Here is a 17,672-nt window from a genome sequence, read left to right as displayed (position 1 = left end):
CTTTTAGTAGTTTTTTTTTTTTCTTTTTTAGAACTATTGGTTGAACTCTGTAATTAACACACATTTATTCTTAGGTGTTGAAATTTAAAGTGATCCCTGTTAAATATAAGAGTGGGAATAAGAGAGGGAGGAGATATACAATTTGGGACAAGCTCAAAACAACCGTTCTTTAAAAATCAGAATTCCTAGGGCCAGCACTTTAGCATAGTGGGTAAAGCTACTGTCTGCGGCACCGGCATCCTTGCTGCTCCACTTCCAATCCAGCTCCCTGCTAATGCATCTGGGAAAGCAGTGGGAAATGGATCAAGTGCTTGGGCACCTACACTTACGCAGGAGACCTGGAAGAATCTTCTTGCTCCTGGCTTCAGATCAGTCCAGCTTTGGTCATTGTGGTCATTTGGGAGTGAACCAGTGGATAGAGGATCTCTCTCTCTCTCTCACTCTCTCTCTTTCCTTCTCTGTCTCTCTGTAACTCTGCCTTTCAAATAAATAATTTTTTTTTTTAAAATCAGATTCCTCACTAGATGCAAATAGGCAACTATTATCTCCCTTGACTGTTCTGAATGTTAGGAAAGAGTTTAGTGAAGAGTTCCCTTAAATAAAAACTGAGAACAGGAATCTTACTAGCTTTCAGCTAGCACCTCAGGCACGGATTTAGGCATTTGAAACCAAGGACCATGGCTTTAATATATTTGAAATCTTTTTACATACAGATTCATTGTAATTATTTTTTAATAATTATTGGTTTTATATAGTGGAAAGCTATTAAGACATTAACAGTCTGCTTGCTTGTTTGTAGGGACAACAGGCATTTGGCAAAGTGGAAGCTAGGGATAGAAGTAGGAGGTGGCAACTGACAGAAAGAGCAGAAACAAAGTCCTTCTTACTGCTGCAAATAAGAAGGGAGCACAAAAATGGCCTTGCACTAAAGATGTGTCTGGAATTTTAAAAAACAGAAAGTATCTATCGGTACTTGGTGGACATACTAAACTTAGCTTGATTGCACTGGGGAAGATTTTGAAGCCAGGTAATACTGAAATGGGTAGCTGTGAAATGACAGCAACAGATGGACCTTGCTAGCATGAAGCAATCAAAGGTGTGCAAAGTTTAAGCAAAAATACTCAATCCTGGGCTTGACAAACCATACAGAGGCAAGTTATATCATTAAAGATCAGATATGAATATAGTAAGTTTGTTTCAGACGGTTGAGTGTGTTCTAAGCTTCTCAGCCATATTTGAGAGAGAACTTGTCATCTGTGTGTATCTCCAGCTCTACCTGTGATAAAGCAAGTAGTAATTCCAGGAGGTAATTGAGTCAAATCCATTGTGTTTAATGTCTTGATGAGAGCACAATATTTATAATATAGTAAAGTAGATTTATGTTCCTAACACTAGAGTATGCTTTAGCAAATAAAAATACCTCCACGCCCAAACTTTAAGCATGTAATTTTAATCATTTACCAAAGTCAAAAGAGAAACTCAGTTGTATGTAATGTGTAGGTATCTTGACATCTATTTTTTTTTCAAAATAACAAAATTTTTAAATTGTTCATCTTCTGCAGATAGGGATCAGAGTTTATGTGTTAAGCTCAACTAAGCTTCTTTGTTATTTCTTTTTTTTTTCTTTAAGATTTTATTTATTTATTTGAGAGAGTTATAGAGAAAGGCAGAGCAAAAAGGTCTTGCATCCACTGGTTTACTCCCCATATGGCTGCAATGGCCAGAGCTGAGCTGATCTGAAGCCTGGAGCCAGGGGCCCAAGCACTTGGGCCATCTTCTACTGCTTTCCCAGGCCGTAAGCAGAGAGCTGGATCAGAAGAGGAGCAGCCAGGACATGAACTGGCGCACATATGAGATGCTGGCACCATAGGCGGAGGCTTAGCCTACCATGTCATAGTGCAGGCCCCTCTTTTGCATTTCTGATATAATTATTACTGGCTTTGAACTAGTGGCTAAACCACAATAGACTCTGTTTCCCATTATTAATCTCTTGAACTTGAAAACTTTATCAGATCTAAACCTCTGAAATATTTAAAATTCTGGACTCTGATTACTTGCTAAACACTGATACCTGTTTGTTTTTGTTTTTGTTTGTTTGTTTTGCTTTTTTGTTTTTCTGTTGCACTGGTGTCATTAGTGAAACAATTTGAATCTGATAAGGGAGTATGTATGTGTGTATGTATGTGTTTGTGTGTGTGCATGTATAAATAGGTACCTGAACATGTTTTACAGTCATTCAGGGATAAGCATTCACCTTTGCAAATTATGCTAATGTAGAATAGCAAAGCTGTGAAATACTGAATTCTATTCATATATTAATTTTCAATAAGGACATCCAGAATCACATTCAAAATGCTGACTGGAATTACTGTAATAGATATGGAAGTTTGCTTCAGTAGACATTTATGTGACAACTTGATTATAAATGGTTTAGATTAATCCTCAGCACATGCATGTTAGAACTTGGTTTTGAGGTTGAGCACTATTGCAAAAGGGATTAGCACTGCGCATTGGGAATTCAATGCTCACTCTAAGAAAAGGGTTAAGCATAACATCAACTCAGAATGAAAAGGGCAAGGCAGTTACAGAAACACACTTGCAGATGATTCCAGATATGAAAATAATTTTGTACAAATTTCACCTTGGTAATGTCTTTCAAACTATGTAGAAAGTTGAATTGTTTTACAGAAGGGCAGTCAACAATCTTCTTCAGTATAGCCTGGACTTAATGTTTCATTTTAGAAAAAGTAGTGATATTTCAAAGAGAGAAAAACATTACTTGAAGGAATTCTGGTTACCAAAATGACGCATAATGTAGGAAAGCCTGCACTGAGTTCTTTACATGATAACACAGAAACTTTCAAATTTATTCTTTATAGAAACTATTCTAGAAGGGTAGAAAATGTGAAAGTATAACTCTCTGGAAAAAGTTTGAATTTGGCTTCTGATGGAATTTCACTTAGTTAGAGGCTGTATTCAGCTGAATATAAACCAAACATATTATGGTGGCTTAACCAAATAAGGGTTTCTTTTTCTTAGTAAGTCTGAACATATGTAGGCAAGGTAGGTGTAGTATCTTCATGTTATCATTAACATCCAAGAAATCAATATTCAATTGTCTTTTGCTTCTTCATCCTCATAGTTACTTCAAGGTTGCAGAGTTATTCTCTACTACATGCTCCCTTCTCTATTCCATGCAGGAAGAATAAGAAAGCTATGAGGTCGAATGGGCAGGTGTCAATTTAAGGAAAGCAAAATTTCATAGGAATTCCTGTGAGGGTTCAACTAATCCCATTGACCAAAGCACATGGCATGAGTGCCCTTTGCTCTTATATAGCCTGAAAAATTAGTGTTTGTTTTGGCTATACTGAGGGTTTTGTAGTAAAAAACAAACAAACAAAACGAACAAAAAAACCAAACAAACAAAACAAAAACCACAGGCATGGAATCAGCATGTTCCACCACATATTACTTGAGAGTACACTTACCAGTGTCCATTCTGATTTCATTCCAATGACTATGATATCTTCTTCATGATTAGTTATTTTGTAACACACTTAATTTTGCTTGATTAGAAGTAGGTTTTGTGCAAGATACTTTCATTCACAAAGCTGATGTTCTCTGGGAATAATGACATCCCGAGAGTTTATAGATGAAGAGTTCAATCCACAATGCCCCAAAAACAATAACAAAAATCTAATTTTTCACATATGAAGAAAGGCTAGGGAGATCCAGTTTGCAAACATTGGGTAAGAAATCAAAAGAAACTGGGGGTTGGCACTGTGGTGTGGTGGGTAAAGCCATCACCTACAGTGCCAGCATCCTATATGGGCGCTGGTTTGAGTCCCACCTGCTATACTGCTGATCCAGCTCTCTGCTGTGGCCTGGGAAAGCAGTAGATGATAGCCCAAGTCCCTGGGCTTGTGCACCTGCATGGGAGACCTGGAAGAGGCTCCTGGCTCCTGGCTTTAGATCAACGCAGCTTCACCATTGCAGCCATATGGGGAGTGAACCTGAGGATGGAAGACCTGTCTCTCTCTCTCTCTCTGTCTCTCTCTCTCTGCCTCTGACTCTCTGTAATTCTGCCTTTCAAATAATAAATAAATAAATAAAAAGAAATCAAAGAGAAGTCTAACATCATTTTCCATGTGGTGATACTGAGAGTTGAAACCTAAAGAATGTACTGTGTTTATACCAAAAATGCCCCAGACAAAAGCTGGTATAACTAATGGGAGAAATAGACAAATCCAATGAAGATTTTAACATTTTTCATCAAGGGTTTGTGATATTGAAATCAATAATAAAATATCTGGAAAAACTGAAACTTTTGAAAATTTAAGGACCCTTCTAAATAATAAATAGGTTAAAGAAAAAAAAATCACACAAAAAATGAAAACTTAATTTGGGTGAACTTGTAAGAAAAATATAGCAGAGAGCTGGATGAGAAGAGAAGCAGCTGAGACATGAACTGGGGCCCATATGGGACACCGATGCGGCAGGCGGAGGCTTAGTCTACAATGCAATGGTGCTAGTCCCTCACTAACTACTTTTGTTACTGTTAGAATAGTGTCACCAGGTTACAGAGGAATTGGTCATAGGTACAGAACTACTGGACACTGTGTTTCTTCTGAAATTCAGATTTTTAACTGATTTTCTAAATTTTGACAGTAAAAAGTAATATTTAATGTTAGGATTAAATGGCATCAAATATATACTGTTTGTGCCTATTATTTAATCCAAAGTGCCTGTTACCTATTTGAAGCACCTTTAATCCAGTTTTGAAATTATTTTTTGACTATAATGTAGAGCTTAGTCATCTTACTCTTACTTGAAGTCAAACATATCCTCCACTCTATTTAAAAAATTTGGCCAGCACTGCGGCTCACTAGGCTATTCCTCCACCTGCGGCGCCGGCACACAGGGTTCTAGTCCCGGTCGGGTCACCGGATTCTGTCCCAGTTGCCCCTCTTCCAGGCCAGCTCTCTGCTGTGGCCCGGGAGTGCAGTGGAGGATGGCCCAAGTGCTTGTGCCCTGCACCCCATGGGAGTCCAGGAGAAGCACCTGGCTCCTGCCTTTGGATCAGCGCAGTGTGCCGGCTGCAGCGCGCCGGCAGTGGCGGCCATTGGAGGGTGAACCAACAGCAAAGGAAGACCTTCCTCTCTGTCTCTCTCTCACTGTCCACTCTGCCTGTAAAAAAAAAAAAAAAAAGAAAAAAAAAAGAAAAAAAAAAGAAAAAAAAAAAAGAAAAAGAAAAAAAAAGGCCAGGCCTTTCTTTTAGCTAGTGTCTTTTTTTTTTTTAATTTATTCATTTTTATTTGAGTTACAGAGAGAGAGAGAGAGAGGTCCTCCATCCATTGGTTCACTTCCCAATTGGCCGCAACGGCCAGAGATGCGCCTATCCGAAGCCAGGAGCCAGGAGCTTCTTCCAGGTCTCCCATGTGGGTGCAGGGGCCCAAGTACTCGGGCTATCCTCCACTTCTATCCCAGGCCACAGCAGAGAGCTGGCCCAGAAGAGGAGCAGCTGGGACCAGAACCGGCGCCCATATGGGATGCCAGTGCTTCAGGCCAGGGCGTCAACCTGCAGCGCCATAACGCCGGCCCCAATGCTAATGTTTTCAAGTTTGTGTCCCACAGGCTGTTATTTGAAAATAGTATCATGAGGAAAGTCAGTTTTTAGGAAACACTGGGTTAAATAAAAAAAAGATAAAATGGTTTCTTTTGTGTGGGCCACTAAGGGTTTGATAAACTGTTGCTCATTGTTGAGCTGCAAGAGGGAAATATGGAACAGTGTTTACTAAATCTATTTGATCATTGCAAAATGTTCCCAGAAACATACTCTGGAAATGTTCTTTTGAGCTATTTAGTATTAAGCCTTATGATTACAGTTATAGAAAGTTTGCTTACTTTTCAAAAAGCTCTTAATCTGTCCTTTTCCATATATATCAGATAAGTCAGTGTGTTGCCTTGTCTCCACTGTATTTTCCTCTCTTTAAGGATATGGGTTAGAGAACCGTGGACCTACTCAAAGTGAGTTCAAAGCTAGAGTGACCCAGCCAGGTGCAAGTGGTTAAGTGGTTGAGAAAGCAGATATTTAGACAGGCCAGGAAATTGGCATAGTCAAAGCTGTGGTAACTGCCAGCCATGATTGCATACTTTTCTAGGAAGAAAGTCAAGACAAGATGAGTAGATAAGGCATGATTGAAGTTTAATCAAATTGGGAATGAAATTGCAAACAATGTAGTCTCTTGGAGAAGCTGGGTTGCAGTACTCCAGTACTCCACCATAGAGAGGAACAGAGTTTTAATACTTTGCCTGGTATTTGAAACAAAAGCCTCTTAATTTTTTTTTAATTTCTCAGATTGTTTTCCTCCAATTAGGTCCACATAGATTGTTTAATAGTGTGGACAGTTGGGGCCTTTAAGAAGTGCCAGGATTAATGCCACTCTGAGACTGGGTTTATTGTAGTTCAGCCCTCATTTGCTCTCTTGCCCATGCTTGCTTGCTTTTCTACCATGACATGCAGCAGGAAGTCCCTCACCAGATGTAGCCCCCGCCCCCCCCCATCATGGACTTCCCAGCCTCCAGAGCAAGAGACAAATAAACTTTGATTGTTTTATAATTTACCCAGTCTGTGGAATTCTGTTACAGCAGCACAAAATTAACTAAGCACTCACTTTCTATTCCAGACAGAAAGAAAAGACACTCCCACAAGATTTTTTCTTGTCTTGAGAAGGGATGCTGTCCCCAGGCATATCTATCTATATCTTACTGGCCAGCACAGGATGACATAGCTTCCCTTAGTTGCAATAGATGTAGGGGAAGTGAATGTATCTACATATTAACCTGGAAACATTGATAATCATCTCCAAAAATATTGGAATTCTGTTGGCAATAGGAAATGTGAGAATACGTGGTGGCAAGTGATGAGAAATTTCTGTCATATGCTTCTGTAGAAAGCATTAGATAATACAGGGAAGCATCTCATTTCTTTTTGTTCTGTTTATTTATTTCCTTTCTTCTGGTCAATGCCTCATTTGAAAATAGAGCCTTTCTTGGCCTTCCATCAGATAGTTAAAGTAATTCCCAAGATATGTCCTTATATTTGAGCTTTCTGGTACAAAAAACTTGCAGAAAACATTTTTCCTAGGAGATTTTAGAATTCCTAAGATAGAAGCTTTAAGAAAAAAATGTAAATAAGGTTTCAGGGCAGAAATTGAAAATGGTTTCATGACATACTGTCAGCATTTTATTTGGGTCACAAAACAGGCCACGTCCTGTCTTCTGAAAGCCCTACACTTCTCAAATCACTGCCCTGTAACCTAGTGCATGGAAATGCACTCATCCAGTGCCACAAAGGCAGCAGCCTCCCTCTCCTAAGTGCGTGGCTTTTCGTTAATGGCTGTAGACACTGATTGCAGGGCCTGATCCTGTTCATCATTGTCATAATCACCATGGATTACATTTTTGAGTGCCCACAGGGGGCATGGCACTGTGTTCTGCATAATGTTTACTGTCCTATTTCTGCTTCCAAATCATTAGATGTTTTGTTCACACTGAGCTTATCTCTGATTGCTAGCAACACTGTCCACTGCTGTCAAACAATGACACTTAGATCTTTTTACACTGTGGATGTTCCCTGAACAAATCTGATGAAAAAGTGATTTTACCACTTTTTAGCTGTTTTTCGTTATTAAGAGATTTAGTCAACATGCATGCTAGTAGGTACTATTTTCTTCATTATATAGAGTAATGATGGCATTGCTGAGTTCAAAGTTTGTCAGTACCTCAGAATTTGGAATAAAAGGCAAGAACTAATATTTTTTAGTCCTGGGAATAGTATAGAATTTTTATATTTGATTCTTAAGTTATCCTGCTGAAGGAATAATTAGTACATAAATTTATAGAGGAAGTAGCAGATGACAAAATAAAATGGAGATGTTGCTGAAAGTCACCCAGCTGTCAAAAGATCAAAAGTAAACTTGGACCTGGGTTCTAGTTTCATTATCTTTTACTTACAATATATTACCTTTAATAAATGTTATACTATCGTGCTCTCTTTGGCAGCACATACAATCAATGCTATGCTATGCTATTTACTATGGGTATTTTTAACATGCCACCATGGTGCTGTTCTTTATTCTTTATAACCACTGCATGAGATAAGTGCTATACCATTTTTGGCAAAGGAAATAAAGACTGCCATCTTTGAATTTACTCCCATCGATTTACTTATTATTAGGATTACTTAAAAGAAACTTGGCATGCAATTAATAATTTCAATTAAACTGTTTGCTTGCATATGTTTTGATATACTTCATCAGGAATATATTTGACACATGACTGAATGGTAGAATCAGCCTTTTAAAACCATAGCCAAGACGGGCGCCACGGCTCACTAGGCTAATCCTTCACCTTGCGGCGCCAGCACACCAGGTTCTAGTCCCAGTCGGGGCTCCGGATTCTGTCCCGGTTGCCCCTCTTCCAGGCCAGCTCTCTGCTGTGGCCAGGGAGTGCAGTGGAGGATGGCCCAAGTCCTTGGGCCCTGCACCCCATGGGAGACCAGGAGAAGCACCTGGCTCCTGCCATTGGATCAGCGCGGTGCGCCGGCCGCAGCGCACCAGCCGCGGCGGCCATTGGAGAGTGAACCAACGGTAAAGGAAGACCTTTCTCTCTGTCTCTCTCTCTCACTGTCCACTCTGCCTGTCAAAAAACAAACAAACAAACAAACAAACAAAAAACCATAGCCAAATTTCACTACCACAAGACCACTGTCATAATGTGGCTTTGCACTGATGTAATCAGCAACAAAAACTGAAAAAAACTGATCAGAGTCTGGCAGAGAGGACAAAATTAACTTGTCTCTCATCTGGAATTTTGTGTGAAGACCTCATATAAGAAAGGAAAGTCTAAGCTGGTGTGCACTTGCATTTCTCTTTGACTCATTTCAATATCAAGTAATGATTGTTATTTACTTATCACCAGAAGTGGGATTTGTTATTGCTTTGTACCTCAAACTCATTGGTTTTTCTGTTTATCATTATAACCACATGTATACATTGCTTCACAATTTTCCAAGCATTCTACTTTCACAATGTGGGACTGTAGCTATCTTCTTCCTATAGTGTTCCCAGCATCTGGTTTAGAGCCTGACATGTAATGTCTGACTAAAACAAGTTAAGTGAATCAGAGAAAAATGAAAAATATTCTAATATTTGATGCTCATGATATTATTCCTGTTAGACTTTTGTGGAAAGAAAAAAATCAGATTAATTAAATATTTTATAAGGTCACAGAAATGATAAGCAATAGTGCTAAGACTTTAACCAGATTTTCTGACTTGAGAACCATTATCGTTTTTCTTACTCAAGGCTGCTTACTTCTTGTGTTAAAGATGTGCAAATTTTGTTTTTGTTGTTGTTATTTTTTTGTTTTGTTTTGTTTTGTTTTTTAATAGCAGTGAGACATGGCCAGGGCTGGAACCTGGAGCTAGGAATACAATCCAAGTCTCCCACATGGGTGTTAGGAAAGCAATTACTTGAGCCATCATCACTTCCTCCTTGGTCTGTGTTGGCAGGAAGCTGGAATCAAGAGCTGGAGCCAAGTATTGAACCCAGATACTGCAATGTGGGATATGTCTTTACTGTTAGTCTGAATGTTTGCCCCAGGCACTGTGTCAAGTTTTTACTGCTGACCTATCCAGTCACAATTTTTAGAAGACTTTCTTATGAATACTTCATACTTTATCACTTTTATGATATTTAAGACTATAAAACAGCCCTAAACCTTCTGAGCACAAAAACACCATAAAGGCCAACTGAGAAAACTGGTAGTTTTAATATGCATCTATAGAGGATTAGGGTCCCCATGAACCTTCTGGGGCATCTCCTGGGAGTTTTGTGGGATACTGTTTTCCAAAACTATTTAGAACTTCCACAAAGTTAGGATTACTTTTGTGCTGCATAGGCAAGTATGTTATCTGCAGCCTCTCATTTCTAAAGTCCAAGGAAAGAAAATAGTGATGGAAGCTTTCTCTGGGGGCTTTGTCTACAGAAAGAAAGCTCACTTATCACAAACAAACCCTTTATAAGAGAGCAACAATTTTGTTGGCTACATTTAAAGACAGAAACACACAGTTCCCAAATGCAATTTCACTTTTTCCAAAGGACAGTCTTATTCTTTTTCAGAAATGCCTTGGTGATTATTTTTTGTTATTTTGTTTTGTTTTGTTTAGAAGGACCACTTAGTGTACCTCTTTAGTGAACATGAAAAAGAAGAAAAGAACAAGCAACTGAATGATCCTCAGATGGCCTCCAGGCAGTGGATTGAAGATGTCTCTTACGTATAAGCAGGTACTCTGGGTAATACTGATAAAGACTTTAAAATCAGGTTCAAATACTCTTCAAACACTGACCCCGTCAGATTGATTCTAATTAAATGTTTCCTTTCTCCCCCTAGAGAATGTCCCTTTTCCATACTGATTGTAAGAAATCCCTTTAAAGGTACAGAAATCCCAGTAATAAAATACTAATCTCTCACATTAATAATTGGATTAAGTTTACTTACACTTTTGGGTTCTATTATATTTAGAATATGAATTTCTTCTGTTTTGATGACTATTGTTTTTAAGAATATTGACCCAATGCTTTTTCTAAATCTGTGCTATTAGCACAAGCAGCAGCAATTACCCCAATATCTTAGAATATTGGTACAAATGACCCATTATTTACAAAAGTTCAATTTAGGATTTTTTTAATGGTGAGACATTAACACATGTTCAGCAGAAATTGTCCTTTAAATTTTGAATTTTGATCTTGTCCTAGGCTATTGATATGTGGTGCCATCCTTTTTCTGACCCTCTTGGCAGGGGCAGCAGCTATAGCTGCCAATCAACCATGTGATAACGAGGAAAAGCAACCAACATTCTACCATGTGCTGTGTTGCTAAGCTGTCATGTTTGGTAAGTGTTGGGTATAAAATGCATTTCAACTTAATGAAACTTTCAGCTTATGGTGGGTTTATTGGAATATAACCCATCTTATGTTGAGTGGCATCTATACAATATTTTGACTATTTTGCATTTTTCTTATATTCCTTGCAGGTATTACATAAATGCTTCAAATATGTATAATTTCTCAGAAGCTGTTATGATTTCGCCAGTTCCACTAGTAAGCATATAGGCAACTTTTTTCTATTTTGCCTATATTTGCAAAATGTAAACACTAAGGTTGCTAAAATTTTTTAGGATAGTTAGTGTATGAAAATGAAGGCTAGGGTTAAATTTTGGGGTTTGTTTTTCAGGGCATTCTTCCAGATGGGCTTTTCAAGGGAATATACTCATATTCATATTTTCATTTCCAACATTTAGTTCATTAGCCATATTAAACACTCAGTAAATTTTTGCTAACTACATGGAAAATGTTTAAGTCAATAATTAAATCATGTATCTGTCCAGGTGATAGTAGATTATGATCACTTCTGGCCAATGGACTGTTTTTTCTTTTTAAAAATGGTTATTTTTATTTATTTCATGTACTTGAAAGGCAGAGTCAGACTGATAGAGAGAGAGAGAGAGAGAGAGAGAGAGAGATGATTGATTCATTCCCTAAATGCCCACAAATGCTAAGGGTGGGCCAGGCTGAAACCAGGAGCCAATACATCCATTCAAGTATCCCACATGGGTGGAAGGGGCCCATGCACTATCATCCACTACCTACCAGGATACAATAGCAAGAAACTGGACTGGAAGCCGAGTTGCTGGAATTTAAACCAGCACATGAGATGTGTGTGTCACAAATGATATCTTAACCCACTGTGTCACAACTCTTGCCCTCTATGGCTTGTTTTTGTAGACTTTGCAAGCTTAGAATGTTTGTTTTTTACATTTTTTAGAGGACTGTGAAAATAACAAAGAATATGTGATAGAGACTAAATGGCCCACAAGGTCTAAAATATTTACTGTTACAGCTCTTTAGAGAAAAATATTTGAAGATTAATCTTTATTTTTAACATACACTTGTTAAAGACCCATTTGTAGAGGGAAGTTACTAAGAGAGGCCACCCTGTAAATCACCAATTCAAAGTTTGTCCCATTCTCTATTTTTTAAAATTTTGTTTAATTTATACAAATTTTATGTATTTCGTATATACAGATTTAGGAATGTAGTGATACTTTCCCCCCATCCTCCCTCCCACCCATGCTCCAACCCTTTCTTCTCCTCCCTCTCACATTCCCACTCTTAATTTTTACAAAGATCTATTTTTCCATTTACTTAATGATCATATAGTTAATTGTACACTAAGTAAAAGAGTTCAACCAATAGTATGAAGAAAAAAAAAAAAAAAAACACTGTTCCTCAATGGAAGAGACAAGGACTATAAACAATCACTGAATCTCAAAATGTCTACTTCACTCCAATACATTACATTTCATGTATTCTATTAGTTACCTCAAATCAGGGAAAGCACATGATATCTGTCTTTTTGGATTGCCTTATTTCACTAAGTATAATGGTTTGCAGTTGTGTCCATCTTGTTGCAAAAGTCAGGATTCCTTCCTTCCTTCCTTCCTTCCTTCCTTCCTTCCTTCCTTCCTTCCTTCCTTCCCTCCTTCCTTCCTTTCTTCCTTCCTTCCCTCCCTCCCTCCCTCCCTCCCTCCCTTCTTTCTTGCTTTCTTTCAGCTGAGTAGTACTCCAAAATTATGTTAAATATAGATTCTTTATTTTTAATGGAATCCCCATTGTGCTTGACTTATGGTATGATTACCTCTAGGGATGAAGCTTGGTAGGTCAAAGCCAGTTTTGGCAACCCCTTCTTTACTTGTGGTTTATCTGGCATAGGCATATGGCTCTGTCCTGGAAGATGAAACATCCCGGGATTAGGGAGGTTCCTGAGAAGTTTGTTCTTCACTCTTCTAATGCAAACATACAGAAAGTAGTGTCAGTGTTGGCTCCCACTCTATTTCTTCTTGCTTGGGACTTAGGTATGTGAGGATGTGTTTTTCATCTTTGGTAGTCATTTTGTGATCATGAAGGAAAGTAAAACTAATTCACAGTGATACCAACCTTACATTCTGTCCCTGTTGTATTCCTAAACTGACCCTAGAACTGTCTGCCTCCACTCTTCTTGTAATATGATGAAACAGCAAGTCTTTCTGATTTAAGCCATTGTTAATCCTGTATTCTGATATTTGCTGCCAAAATATCCTTATTATTTCTAGTTTTAAGTCTCAAAATTGAGCTCAATTAAATTATTAAAAATTTGTTCAGAGTGAGAAACTTGCTCAAATTACTGGGAGTCATGAATGAAATTGTAGTATTATCCAAACAGGAATTAATGTAACCTGGTACTGTATAATCCTGGAAATAGTCATTTGGGTTTAAATTTATAAAAGAAAAATAACCACTTGGGGAACAGATTCAACCATAAAAAAATCCTATCTTATTAAGAAGGATGTATGTGCATGCTTATGTTTTTATGTGTACGTTTTGTATGAGCATAGAATAAATGTACCTTATTCACATAAGCAGGTATTGTTTAGAATATATTAGACTATGACTAATGGGAAATAATGTCTTTAACCTGTCAATAATGATACTATAAATGCAGGTTCTAAAGTGCAAATCCCTTTTTTTTTTTTTTTTGACAGGCAGAGTGGACAGTGAGAGAGAGACAGAGAGAAAGGTCTTCCTTTTTGCCGTTGGTTCACCCTCCAATGGCCGGCGCACCGCGCTGATCCAATGGCAGGAGCCAGGTGCTTCTCCTGGTCTCCCATGGGGTGCAGGGCCCAAGCACTTGGGCCATCCTCCACTGCACTCCCTGCACTCCCTGGCCACAGCAGAGAGCTGGCCTGGAAGAGGGGCAACCGGGACAGAATCCGGCACCCTGTCTGGGACTAGAACCCGGTGTGCCGGCGCCGCAAGGCGGAGGATTAGCCTAGTGAGCCGTGGCGCCAGCCAAAGGTCTTCCTTCCGTTGGTTCACTCCACAAATGGCCACGATGGCCGGCTCGCTGTGCCATTCCGAAGCAAGGAGCCAGGTGTTTCCTCCTGGTCTCCCATGTGGGTGCAGGGCCCAAGGACTTGGGAATCCTCCACTGCCTTCCCAGGCCACAGCAGAGAGCTGGACTGGAAGAGGAGCAACCGGGACTGAATCCGGCGCCCCGGGGTGCCGGCGCTGCAGGTGGAGGATTAGCCAAGTGAGCTGGGCAGCCAGCCCTGATGGGCAAATTCTTGAATTTCATTACAAACCCCCACACACTTCCTTCTTCAATACTTGTTTCAGAATTGATAGAAATGCAATGATATTGTGAGGTTACTTTAGTCCACTTCTTTTTTTTTTGACATACTAGCTTAGTAAATTGCATTTTACTTCTATATAGGAAACTTTCCAGGGCTCACAAATGCAGATAACCCTTTTCAGACTTCTACTGACTTTAGGTGAGCTATGTTAATTTAAGAATTGGTACTCTGCTGAAAACAAATATTTATTTATTTTGATTGAATACTTTCTGAAATTTTTCAAGTAGCTTTATGATTGATATTATAGTTTGATCATTTGTGTACATGTCTTACCTATCTATGTATGGCAACAATAACCCTTTGATAGACAGCCATATACTCATCCTTCCTTGATTTGGATTACATTCTATTATTTGTTAACTTATTTCTGAAATTCCATGCATTATTCTTTCTCTGTCCGTGTTTGCAAGCTTTTAGCTACCTGGCAGCAATCTACAACTTCCTACATTTATAAAGAGCTATCTGCTTCTCAAACCTTCCCCCACACCTACTTTCATACAAATAATTAATAGAAAGTTTCTTTTTTTAAGGAAAAAAGGGATACATTTTCTATACTGAAATTCTAAAGTTCACATAGTATTTAACAGTACAAAATGCATTTATATTTTTTGTTTTTCTCTCATACAAACTCCATGAAGTCAACAAATAATGATGTTTAAAAATCCATTCCTTATTTTCAACACAGGGTTTCAGAAAATTTAGGAGACTTGCTTAGGTCATTTTCTTTTCTTTTTTAAAGATTTATTTTATTTATTTGAAAAACAAGAGTTACAGAGAGAGGTGGAGACAGAGAGAGAGGTCTTCCATCTGCTGGTTCACTCCCCAGATGGCCACAATAGCCAGAGCTGTGCCAATCCGAAGTCAGGAGCCAGGAGCTTCTACAGCATCTGCCACACAGGTACAGGGGCCCAAGGACTTCTACTGCCATTCCAGGCCACAGCAGAGAGCTGTATCAGAAGAAGAGCAGCCAGGACTATAACCAGCACCCATATGGGATGCTGGTGCTTCAGGCCAGCGATTTAACCTGCTGCGCTACAACGCCAGCCCCCATTTTCCTTTTTTTTTAAAAAAAATTTTTAGCTATATAAGGTGAACAAAATTCTTCCTCCAGCCCACTCTCCCACCATCCCTCCTCCTTTCTTTTTTATTTTTAATTTTACAATGATGTAGTTTATTTTATAATTACAAGCTTAACCCTCTACCAGATTAAAAATTCAACAAGTAGTAAGTTTCAAAAACCACTGTTCCTCAGAAGTAGAGACAAGGGCTGTAAATAATAATCAAATCTTAAAATTTCAATTTCAACCATATCCATTACATTTTTTGGTGCTCTGTATATTACCACATATCAGGGAAAAATTATGATATTTGTCTTTTTGGGACTCGCTTATTTCAAACTAAGTATAATGATTTCCAGTTGCATCCAGTTTGTTGCAAAAGTCAGGATCTCATTCTTTTTTATAGCTGAGTAGTCTTCCATAGTGTGCATATAAGACATTTTCTGTATCCAGTCATCAGTTGATAGACATCTGGGTTAATTCCATATCTTTGCTATTGTGAATTGAGCTGCAATAAACATGAGGTTACAGGTAACTCTTTCATATGCTGGTTTCATTTCATTTGGGTAAATTCCCAGGATTAGGATGGCTGGGTTGTATGGTAGATCTATTTTCAGGTTTCTGAGGCATCTCCATACTGTCTGCCACAATGGCTATACTAGTTTACATTCCTAGCAACAGTGGATTAGGGTGCCTTTCCCCCCACATCCTCACCAGAATTTATTGCTTTTTGATTTTTGGACAATAGTCATTCTAATTGGGGTGAGATAAAATCTCATTGTGATTTTTATTTGCATTTCCCTGATGGCTAGTGATCCTGAGCATGTTTTCATATATCTATTGGCCATTTGAATTTAATCCTTTGAAAAATTCCTGTTTATGTACTTTGCTCATTTTTTTTAAAGATTTAATTTATTTATTTGAAAGAGTTACACAGAGAGAGGAGAGGCAGAGAGAGAGAGGTCTTCCATCCAATGGTTCACTCCCCACTTGGCCGCAACAGCCAGAACTGTGCCGATCCAAAGCCAGGAGCCAGGAGCTTCTTCTGGGTCTCCCACATGGGTGCAGGGGCCCAAGGACTTAGGCCATCCTCCACTGCCTTCCCAGGCCATAGCAGAAAGCTGGATCACAAGTGAAACAGCTGATTCTCAAACTGGCACCCATATGGGATGCCAGCGCTTCAAGCCAGGGTGTTAACCCATTGCGCCACAGTGCTGGCCCCCTTTGCTCACTTCTTGACAGGACCATTTGTTTTGTTGTTGCTGAATCTCTTGAGCTCTTTATAGATCTTGGATATTAATCCTTTATCAAATGCATAGTTTGCAGATATTTTCTCCTGTTCTGTCAGTTGCTTCTTCACTTTGTTTAGTGTTTCCATTGAAGTGCAGAAAGCTTCCTAGCTTGATGTAGTCCTATTTGTCTATTTCTGCTTTATTGCTGTGTTTCTAGGGTGTTTTTCAAGAAGTCTTTGCCTATGCCAATTCTTGAAGAGTTTCCATGATTTTTTCCTCTAATATTTGATGATATCAGATCATAGATTGAGATCCTTGATCCATTTAGAGTTGATTTTTTTTTTAAAGATTTATTTATTTATTTGAAAGAGTTACACAGAGAAAGGAGAAACTGGACTTGGGCTATTTTCTACTGCTTTCCCAGGGCATAGCAGAGAACTGGATTGGAAGTGGAGCAGCCAGGACTTGAACCGGTGACCATATGGGATGCCAGCTCTGCGGGCTACAGCTTAACCCACTTTGCCACAGTGCCAGCCTTTAGAGTTGGTTTTATTATGAGGTGTGAAGTAGTGGTCTTGTTTCATACTTCTGCTTTTGAAGATCCAATTTTCCCAACACCATTTGTTGAAGAGACTGTCCTTTCTCCAGGGATTGATTTTAGTTCACTTGTCATAGATAAGTTGGTTGTACATGCGTGGATTAATTGCTGGGGTTTCTATTCTGTTCCATTGTCTACATGCCTATTTTGTGCCAGTACCAGGCTGTTTTGATTATAACTGCTGTGGAGTATGTCTTGTAACCAAACCTCTGGATTTGTTTTTGTTTTATAAGATTGCTTTAGCTATTCAGAGTCTCTTGTGTTTCCATATGAATTTTAGCATTGTTTTTTCTAGATCTAAGGAGAATGTCATTGAAATTTCGAGTGGAATTGCATTGAATTTGTAAATTATTTTGGATAGCAGGGACATTTTAATAATATTAATTCAATCAATGAACCTGGAAGATTTTTTCCATTTTTAAATGTCTTCTATTTCTTTCTTAATGTTTTATAATTTTCATTGTAGGGATCATTCACTTCCTTGGTTA

At 38.6% G+C, this 17,672-nt stretch overlaps 1 protein-coding gene across 2 annotated transcripts in view; it reads left to right on the top strand.

Moving 5' to 3' along the window:
• The window catches only part of LOC100352479 (casein kinase I), a 182,903-nt gene that overhangs the window by 93,036 nt on the left and 72,195 nt on the right, over positions 1-17,672 (top strand). The window contains exons 7-8 of one of the 2 annotated variants that reach the window (XR_011386287.1): positions 10,232-10,349; positions 10,821-10,957. The gene's annotated coding sequence lies outside the window, so the exon portion shown is untranslated. Of the gene's footprint in view, positions 1-799; positions 950-10,231; positions 10,350-10,820; positions 10,958-17,672 lie in introns of those variants that run through there. The other variant, XR_011386288.1, reaches the window with a different exon arrangement.

This window comes from Oryctolagus cuniculus, chromosome 2 (genome assembly GCF_964237555.1).
Source record: "Oryctolagus cuniculus chromosome 2, mOryCun1.1, whole genome shotgun sequence".
Classification (NCBI taxonomy): domain Eukaryota; kingdom Metazoa; phylum Chordata; class Mammalia; order Lagomorpha; family Leporidae; genus Oryctolagus; species Oryctolagus cuniculus.
Note: the sequence above shows the minus strand (reverse complement) of the source record. Positions and strands in the feature narration are given on the sequence as shown.